General features: G+C 37.3%; 1 long non-coding RNA gene across 1 annotated transcript; it reads right to left on the bottom strand.

Annotated features, from left to right (window-relative positions):
• Positions 1-6,426: 6,426 nt before the first annotated feature.
• On the bottom strand, positions 6,427-9,845 carry LOC141145823 (uncharacterized). The gene is made up of 2 exons (XR_012244660.1): positions 8,642-9,845; positions 6,427-8,562 (listed from the first exon to the last, which is right to left on the bottom strand). It is a non-coding gene; the product is annotated as an uncharacterized lncRNA (long non-coding RNA).
• Between the last annotated feature and the right edge of the window lie 658 nt (positions 9,846-10,503).

Here is a 10,503-nt window from a genome sequence, read left to right as displayed (position 1 = left end):
TCGTTTCAGACAAGTATAGGGCGTAAAAATGGTGGCCAAATGCATATGGCCTAAACAATGGTGTTTTATAGGCCGAAAGAAAGATGTTTGATACGAACGAATAATGTGCCCATGAACATGAAAGTTGCCATTTTAAACTGTACAACAGTTCCTAAAAGCACATGGAGCAGCACGAACGTAATAAACATCAAAAGAATAGGAACACAGCACAACTACTTACTTTTTTGCAGCACTCTCCGGATCTTTCTGTACTGCTCATGTTCTCGTAATTTGAGGTCCGACCACCGCTTCCTGAGCTGATCTTTCGATCGTCGTACCCCGAATTTCCGGTGCAGACTTTTGACCACTTTCGCCATGATCTTGGTCCTTCTGACATTGGGGTTGGGGTAAGGTCCATACTTTCCATCATAGTCGGCCTTCTTCAGGATGTCCACCATCTCCAACATCTCCCCAAAGGACATATTTGAGGCCTGAAATCTCCTTCTGGATTGGGACGTTTCCGGATCCGGCCTTTCCTCCTTCTCTTCCTCCTCGTTGCTACAATTAGCACGATCCTGCTGTGTATCCGCCATGTGCTCTTCCCCCACTGCGCAGATCAAAAAGGGGCAGGGAATAGACTAGAAAGAACGTCAGGGGCGGGCGGAGTTACACGCATGCGCAGTGTGTATAAAGCGTAACACGCGTGCGTCTTACGTACGATCTGTGAGCGGAGGATGGAACATCGGAGGCGCAGATCGTGATAACGAAGGTAAGATCTAAACTTGCGCCTATACTGCTTTGAAATGGAAGCCTATATTTTAACAAGATTAGGGGAGTTTGGCCTGACCTTAGGGTTTGTCTTGTGTTGTGTCTTGCAGAGAAAATGGATGGCTTCAACGACCACAATTTACACCCCCATTATAACAATAAACAAAAGAGGCAGGCAGCGCTGGAGAAACTGCTGGAGTTGGTGAAGCCGGTGGTCCCCACAGCAACCATCCACTATTTAAAAAACAAAATTGGTGGCCTGAGGAGCACTTATCTTAGGGAGCGCAAGAAGGTCACAGATTCCCAGAGGTCCGGAGCTGCAGCAGATGATATTTATGTCCCCAGGCTGTGGTACTATGAGAGACTGCGATTTATGTCAGACCACACTGAAGTCAGGGAATCCCTCTCTACTCTTCCTTCCACTCTTCCTTCCACCCCAGCTGAGGCTTCCGATGTCCAACCTGGGCCTTCCAGCCAGCAAAAAGTGGAGGAGCCCAGCTGGAGCCAGGTATAGCATTCTTCTACTGATTTCTGGTCAATAAAGAAATTATGTTTACTAGATGTTATGATTGATCACTAATTGGTGATTGAAAAAAGTGTTTTAAATATTAATAGACAGTAGTGGGCACCCAAAATTGTTAAAAGAAACAAAAATGCTGGGCTCAGAATGATAGTCTGTTAGATTTGTTAACATTCAATTTGCAACAGTCAGGAGGTTAAAATTGTGTGTGATTGATGAAGAAAATACTAAAACTATGTCCCTTTTTCATACACAGGAAGACCTCAGCCAGGAGGAGGCTCTGGAATGTGGCAGTCAGGAGGAGGCGGGGGTTAGTGGCAGCCAGGAGGAGGCGGGGCTAAGTGTCAGCCAAGAGAAGCCTGGGACAAGTCGCAGCCTGACAGAATAGCAGGTTCCTCCCCTCCGCCTTCCATATAAAAGAGCGAGGAAGACGACTCCCATGCAGGACTCAGTGCTCAGGCTCATTCAGGAGGCTTCTGTGTTGCTCAGAGCCTTACCCACTCCTGAAGAGGCCTTTGCCTGCATGGCTGCCACCAAACTGCAGGTCATGCAGGAGAGTCAACGCCTCCTGTGTGAGCAACTGATTTATAAAGTCCTAACTAAGGGGGTGAGTGGGGAACTAACACCAAAGACCGACGTGATTGAGTTGGACCATCCTCCTCCTCCTCCTGCTGCCACAACTCCACCACCACAGCCACCGCGTGGAAGGAAGCGTGGAAAGAAGACCTGAGAGTGATGACCCTGGGTTCAGTTTGGTCTGACAGAAGCTGCAGTCTCTCGTATGACCACAGCCTGGGGACACAGATGTCATCTGCTGCTTTCCGGATCTCTGGGACTTCTGGACCAGACTGCCCTCCCTTAGATAAGGACTCCTCAGGCCACCAATTTTGCGTGAAAATTTGTGATGTCTGCCCTGGGGGTCCAAGGCTTCACCCATTTCTGCTGTTTCTCCAGCGTTGCCTCCCTCTTTGTTTAGTTGTGAGCCCTTAATAAAAGTTTTATTTTGGGAAATTCTACTCTCCTGTGTGTTTTCATCCAAAAAGGACAGTTTGTTGGTGAGGATTCAGGTACATTTCTAACATAAAATGTGAAATTAACAAGGGACAACAACACCAAACAATCTCCTACAGATTAAATAGAACAACATATCAATGGTGTTGTGGTAACTTGACACAAAAAACACACACAAAATAAAAGTACAAATAAAAATCCAAAAAAAAAAAAAAAAAACACCCTTCCAAAAAATACAAACACAAAAAAAAATCTACATTAAAGCCAAAAAAAAAAAAAATTACACCAAAATAATGTTGTCAGATGTGAGAAATCAAAATATATTGAGTGAATCACGATAAATAGTAACGAAATAAGTTTGTGAGAAGTGTGTGTGAATATGAGCAGCAAAACGACTTAATTCTTGTCACATTATAAAGAAGAAGAGAGTGCGCTGTATTAAACCATTTTTAACATTGCAGCGTGACGAAAGTGCTGTATCCATTGCGAATGCTAAGTTTACCAGACCAAGCTGTTCCGTGTCGGAATTTCTTCTGAGCATGCATGGCACTTTGTGCGACGGAACAGGCCACACACGGTCGGAATTGACGCGATCGGATTTTGTTGTCGGAAAATTTTATCTCCTGCTCTCAAACTTTGTGTGTCGGAAAATCCGATGGAAAATGTCCGATGGAGCCCACACACGGTCGGAATTTCCGTCAACACGCTCCGATCGGACATTTTCCATCGGAAAATCCGACCGTGTGTACGGGGCATAAGTCTGTAGGGTTCAATATTGAGTTGGGCCACCCTTTGCAGCTATAGTAGCTTCAACTCTTCTGGGAAGACTGTCCACAAGGTTTAGGAGTGTGTCTATGGGAATGTTTGACCATTCTTTCAGAAGTGCATTTGTGAGGTCAGGCATGAATGTGGACAAAAAGGCCTGGCTCACAGTCTCCGCTCTAATTCACCCCAAAATTGCTCATCCATGTCTTTATGGACCTTGCTTTGTGCACTGGTGCACAGTCATGTTGGAACAGGAAGGGGCCACCCCCAAACTGTTCCCACAAAGTTGGGAGCATGAAATTGTCCAAAATGTCTTGGCATGCTGAGTTCCCTTCACTTTCACAAGTTCCTCCACCCCAAACTCGCTCATCCATGTCTTTATGGACTTTGCTTTGTGCACTGGTCCAAATCATTTGGTGTAGGGGGATTATGGTGTGGGGTTGTTTTTCGGGGGTTGGGCTTGGCCCCTTAATTCCAGTAAAGGGAACTCTTAAAGGGGTTGCAAGCCCTTGTGTAAAAATGTGGAGAGGGTGTAAAAAACCTTCTCTTCTCAGACACATGTTATGTCAACAGTGTCTTAGGCGTTTTGTTCAAAAGTTCAGTAGCCAGACTGTCTTTAAACAAAGTGTGAGTTTATTTGGTCACACTTGGCAATTACTTGAAAATATATACAAAGTTAAATTCTTCTTACAGCTTGATGTAGTAAAACAAAAATAATAATAGGAACAAAAACTTGTATCAAGAAGGTTCAAGACATGTCTCAGCTCCGTTGGTGCTTTTCTATGTCAGAGAGATGTCCGCTCTAGCAGCTGTTTGTGAGGTAGGCTGTATTTAGGCCTAATGTAAACGAAATGTCTTCTGTAGAGTAAGAATGCGTGTGTTCTTCTTTGTGTATGTGAAAAGGTAATGAAGTCCTTCTGTTTGTGTGTGTGTGTGATGTGTCGTGTGTGTGTAGTAAAGTGTGTGCGCCCTGAAGTGAAGTGTCACTCTGTTTTTATACTATTTCAAATCAACTAGTCAGCAGACTAAAGTCATAGCCATATACGGCTAGAACTAAAAATGAAATGATCATATTCGTGATTATTCTAAATATTCTCTTTGCCAACAGCTGACACGTCTCTTAAACCTCTTTGATTGTCAGTAACACACAACAGATTCTTATAAAAAACTAAAGGTGAATGACCTTTCCAAATGGCCGAATTCTTGTAATGGATATCCTTTAAGCTACAGAAATGCAATTCTGTACCAAACCTTACAAATGCATATTAAACTATAATTGGATACATATATAAATATATACTACTTCACACAAACTCAATCTAACTAACTAATTAAATAACTATATCAAATAACTAACTATATTATGGATAATATGTTTTTACCTTTAAAAAGATCTTTACAATAAAGTTTATGACAGTTATACTGAGTATATTCTTATCTGTGAAATCACTGACCTACTAACCTTAGTCATTAACTCAGCACATGTAGAACAACTGTTACAAAAATGACATGCACACAACCTAGCTATTTCAAGATATGTCTTATGCTGAGCTGAGTGAGCTTTTTCAAAGTCAAAGCATAAAAGGGAACCCAGACTGCATACTTACAGATCTTGATTATAAAGCCGAATTAATATAATTATTCTACAATCCCCCCTGAATATAATTTATTATATTAACTAAATCACGCACACTCCATTTATGGCGCCCTTTCATACACATTTTGAATCAGTTGCTCCAGATGTACCACAGCTCATCATAGGATCAGATAAGTCAGAAGTAATTTTCCGACTAAAAATACCTGTCATAATTTTTCACCTTTTTTCATCTCTTTCTTAATCAATTTATAAAATTGTTTCATTCTAACCATAATACAGATTTGAAATAAAATACATAATATCATGATAATAAATATAATAACTATAGGATGCAATAATATATTTCCGGCAGCAGTTGTCACTGAGGTATTTCCTCAAACTGAAACATTCCTGCTGATTACATCCTTCCCATTTAGTTCTATATTTTTACCAATTATTTTTATTTATTTTATTTCCAATTCTTTAGAAACGAAAAATTATAATTCCAATGTACCTTAAAAATAACCAAATAATCTTTCCAATTGATATCTCAGTTGACATCTCTGTTGGCATCCCTGGTACCTTCAGATCTATAATTCTTAACCATAACTTTAGCTACTGGAATAAATTACTAAACATACTCATTAGAAGTAGAAATTTCATTCAAGACATCATTTCTATTTAAATTTAGCAAAGGCCTAGCCATGTTTTGTGAACAAACTTCTGAAATACCTGCACCTGTTGTTTGCAAAGTTTGCAACCACACTTCTTTCTATACAACAGATTATATAAAAATAATGGAGTATGCTAATCTCAAAAGACATCCTGTCATTAACTCAAAAAGTTAACAAACCTTGTGTTTAAAAAATAATAAAGTTTTTAAACTAAGACTATAACAGGTAAATAAGTCACCCAATCTTTACCTTATTCTTGAATCATCTTACCCTATTTAGACTTTATAATACTATTCATACGTTCTACAATACCTGAGTATTTAAGATGATAAGAAACAAAAACTTTACCAAATACCTAAAATTGCATACACATGCTGCAAAATTTTAAATCATAATCTGATTCCATGGTTTGAAATCCAACCCCAATGGAATATGATATAAGTTCACAACAACTTAGCTTTTGTTAAAAATATTATTTTTTCTAGAATTATCTCAATTAATTTGTCAAAAAGAAACATTAACTAAAAAAACAACATCCTAATATCCTCCTTTAGCAGGTGGAAAAAAACTAATATAATCAATCTATATGGATTAGCCAAATCCCTCAATACTTTGTAGTATTAGGTTACTCTTTCCTATTGGATTGTTCTATAAACAAAAAAAACAATATTCAGAAGTTTGATGACAAAGTGTTCTAAAATGAGTAGTTCAGAATTTCTTTCATTAGCTTAAACAAAAAAATCAATCAATCAGTCAGGTACCTGGATATGCAAAAAGAAATATTTTCATTTAAAAATAACTCTATCCATATTTGTTGGAATCAATTATTTTTTTACAATAAATATTATCTTCATCAGTCTGTACTGATTCTAACTAAGACAAAGTGTCATAGTCCCCCTCTTTATCCTGTGACTAATATTTAAATCTTGTAAAAGAATAATCTTACCAGATTATTGTATTTTTTCCTTTACACTGACAATTTAGGTTGGGCTTTCCCAAATATTCTATTTCTGAAAGAAATGTGATCATGTTGAAATTTCTTTTCAGAACCAAAAACATTCCTCTCATACAATATGATTGAATGAACCACACATGCTCTGTCACTCTGACTGCTAAACACATGGCAGTCTAAAGTTCAGCTTTTAATGCAGACACTTACAGAAAGTTTAATATTGTCATTCCATTGTGCCAATATTTGGATCCATCTATAGAAGCACAAGAAATTCTTTCCCAATAAATGTCCACTAAAAGTTGACAAAGTGACTTTTTCCTTCATTTATACAACTGTGGTTCTATCCCTCACACTGCATCTATATAATCCTCATGTATTTTTAAATACCACTACAACTGATCTTTTTAACATCCATTTGCCACTAGACAAAGCTGTGTGTTGACACCTCCTGTTTTCCTTGTAATAACACCCTTAGCGTAACATAAGATGTTTTTCAAAACAAATGGTGCAAAACCCACAATGTCTCTGATCTGTAGCATTGGACAATGTTTTTTTTTTTTTCCAATGAAATTGTCTCATCACCCACATACACTTGAATGTAAAATGGCTGAGAGAGATCTCTATATTAATCAAAAATACTAAATTAATAAGGGCTTTCTTTAGATCTTCAAATTAGTTCTCTCTTGTAATTAAAAATATTTGCCCTACAGTAAGCCTATATAATTCATTAAAATTTACTCAGACAAATACTTTGTCTAGAAAAATCTCAATGAACTCTCGAGAAAAGTTATTAAGGCTTCAAAAAATCTTATTTTTAAAAACAATTACTTTAGTAAGTAATAATACCTTTTAAATACAAATTTTTTCCTCATCCATGAACCCTCTTCCAGTTATTTGGAAGACTTTGATCCACAGAAGTGAAAACTGTCATGGCATGATGACTAGTCTGTGTAACCTGATCTGCATTTCTCTGTTGGCAATACACTCCTCGCATGTCACAAACTCTTCAGAGAATGATCTGTTACAATCAGTTTAGCTATCATGCTTTGTATACAATACACTGTACAATTCGGTAACAATCTAGTTTTTCGTTTTTAAAATGTTTAACCTTTTTACCACTTTTTAAACATATTTTGTTTGTACATCTGCCAAAAATCATGTACACTACGTTATATGACTTTCCTGATTATAGTAATGACAAAAAAATTGTTTAGAGGAAAATCTCGTGAAACTCACAGATTGGGTCACGCCCAAAAACTGCGATTGGCCATATCCCCGAGAAAACTCCTCCCTCAATCAAAGTCCTTACTTTTACCAGAAATACTCATTTACAAAGACTTTTAACAATTGTTATTTTTACAATTTTTTTAGATTGAACAAAACTTTCATATTTTTATATTTTCTCTGGGTAGTTTTAAATAAATTAGAACAATCTACTACTTTTAATTTAATAACCAAATCCAAGTTTGGAATTTTTGTAAAAATTGTTCAATCCTTAACTTATTATTTCCTACAATCAAATCTGTAGGATTTTTGTAAGACACTAAACACCATGTTATTTTCCATAATCTCAATTTCATACAGTTCTTTCCACAATCTTAATCAATACTTTTTCTCTGAAAACTTTTTTTTTTTCTGCCCCCTATATATGTGTTTAAAATGACCACGTGTAATAACACACATTTTCTGTTGTTCAGGGCTAAAATATTCATAAACATTTACATGCAGCATTAAACTTAGTTTCCTTATTTAATAACTTCTTTACACTCTGGCATTAATTAATTACCTTACTACTGCATGTATTCCTGTATTCCATATATATGGAATGTATCAATTTCCCGATGGTACAGGAAAATACTTCTGAACCTTGAGATGTTAGCCATCCCATGTTACCTTTTATATAAACAAACACACTCACCCCTTGTTAGTATGATAGTCCTTGTGCACTAAAAAAAACAAGAGATGAATAATGTCCTTTAACTTTGTTGTTCTTTGCCTTTTCTTTCGTTTGTTGCTTTTTCTTTCTTTTGTTGCGTTTTCTTTCTTTCGTTGCTTCTTCTTTCCTTTGTTGCCTTTTCTTGGAAGAATCATTTTCTTGTAGCTTTTTGCCTTGTTCCTTGTATTGTGTGCTGTAGTGTGCTTTAGTGTGCTTTAGTGTTCTTGCCTGTTGATTTTTCTTTGCCTGCTTCTTGGACTTTCCATCTTCAAACATCAAAATCCGACTTTCATCTTAGCTTACCAAATAGTACATACATTACATACATCTGCCTGTTGTACCTCAATGGTAGCTTTTTCAAATAACGTGAAGTCTCAGTTCCTGATTCAACATTTTTTCTTATTGGGCAACTACCCAATATTTTCTTATGTGAGACTTTCTCACCTTCTTAGGAACTAACCTTGGCAGAAATCTTCACGTACGTAACGTTACGTTTTCACAAAGTCTTGGATTTCCAACCATAGCTTGAAGCATACCGTCCAAATGGCCTTGTCAATCAACTTCATAGGCTGGGTCTTCCTTTTTTTTTTTTTTCTTCAAAGTTACAAACTTTGGCTAGAGGTGAGAAAACAGACATAGAAAAACTCACCCGCGACTTTTATTGAACTGTTGTCCACATCTGACGCAAACGCCTCCGTCTAGGTTCTTTACTTGGTTTCTTCTTGGAGCTGCTTGTTCCTCCATATTTGATTATCAGATGCCATATCTTATTTCGAAGAATTTCTCGTCTTTAGCTGGCTCAGTTCCTTGGACCTTGCATCCTTGTCTGATGGAACACAAACGCCGCTTTCTAGGTTCTTTGATCGTTTTTTCCCGAGACTTGATCAATCATGAAAATGTGTGAGTCTCCCCCCCTTTGTCAAGGAGCAGGGAAAAAAAACTGGACTGGCTGGCAATCGCCAATGTAAAAATGTGGAGAGGGTGTAAAAAACCTTCTCTTCTCAGACACATGTTATGTCAACAGTGTCTTAGGCGTTTTGTTCAAAAGTTCAGTAGCCAGACTGTCTTTAAACAAAGTGTGAGTTTATTTGGTCACACTTGGCAATTACTTGAAAATATATACAAAGTTAAATTCTTCTTACAGCTTGATGTAGTAAAACAAAAATAATAATAGGAACAAAAACTTGTATCAAGAAGGTTCAAGACATGTCTCAGCTCCGTTGGTGCTTTTCTATGTCAGAGAGATGTCCGCTCTAGCAGCTGTTTGTGAGGTAGGCTGTATTTAGGCCTAATGTAAACGAAATGTCTTCTGTAGAGTAAGAATGCGTGTGTTCTTCTTTGTGTATGTGAAAAGGTAATGAAGTCCTTCTGTTTGTGTGTGTGTGTGATGTGTCGTGTGTGTGTAGTAAAGTGTGTGCGCCCTGAAGTGAAGTGTCACTCTGTTTTTATACTATTTCAAATCAACTAGTCAGCAGACTAAAGTCATAGCCATATACGGCTAGAACTAAAAATGAAATGATCATATTCGTGATTATTCTAAATATTCTCTTTGCCAACAGCTGACACGTCTCTTAAACCTCTTTGATTGTCAGTAACACACAACAGATTCTTATAAAAAACTAAAGGTGAATGACCTTTCCAAATGGCCGAATTCTTGTAATGGATATCCTTTAAGCTACAGAAATGCAATTCTGTACCAAACCTTACAAATGCATATTAAACTATAATTGGATACATATATAAATATATACTACTTCACACAAACTCAATCTAACTAACTAATTAAATAACTATATCAAATAACTAACTATATTATGGATAATATGTTTTTACCTTTAAAAAGATCTTTACAATAAAGTTTATGACAGTTATACTGAGTATATTCTTATCTGTGAAATCACTGACCTACTAACCTTAGTCATTAACTCAGCACATGTAGAACAACTGTTACAAAAATGACATGCACACAACCTAGCTATTTCAAGATATGTCTTATGCTGAGCTGAGTGAGCTTTTTCAAAGTCAAAGCATAAAAGGGAACCCAGACTGCATACTTACAGATCTTGATTATAAAGCCGAATTAATATAATTATTCTACACCTTGTTTTTTTGTTTTTTTTAAAATAACAAATATATCATACTTCCATTGTGCAGTTCATTTTGCGCAGTGTGGCCCCCGATTCTCGTCTTTTCTGGGGTCCCCCAATGGCACTTGAGGTGCCTCCTCGCATCGGTAAACCCCCTAGGAGAAGCACTCTCCCTGGGGGTTACCTTGCGGGTGCGGTTCCGAGTGCAGCATTTGTGTCCATACACATAGAATTC

The sequence above is a fragment of the Aquarana catesbeiana genome, linkage group LG05, assembly GCF_042186555.1.
Source record: "Aquarana catesbeiana isolate 2022-GZ linkage group LG05, ASM4218655v1, whole genome shotgun sequence".
Taxonomy (NCBI): domain Eukaryota; kingdom Metazoa; phylum Chordata; class Amphibia; order Anura; family Ranidae; genus Aquarana; species Aquarana catesbeiana.
Note: the sequence above shows the minus strand (reverse complement) of the source record. Positions and strands in the feature narration are given on the sequence as shown.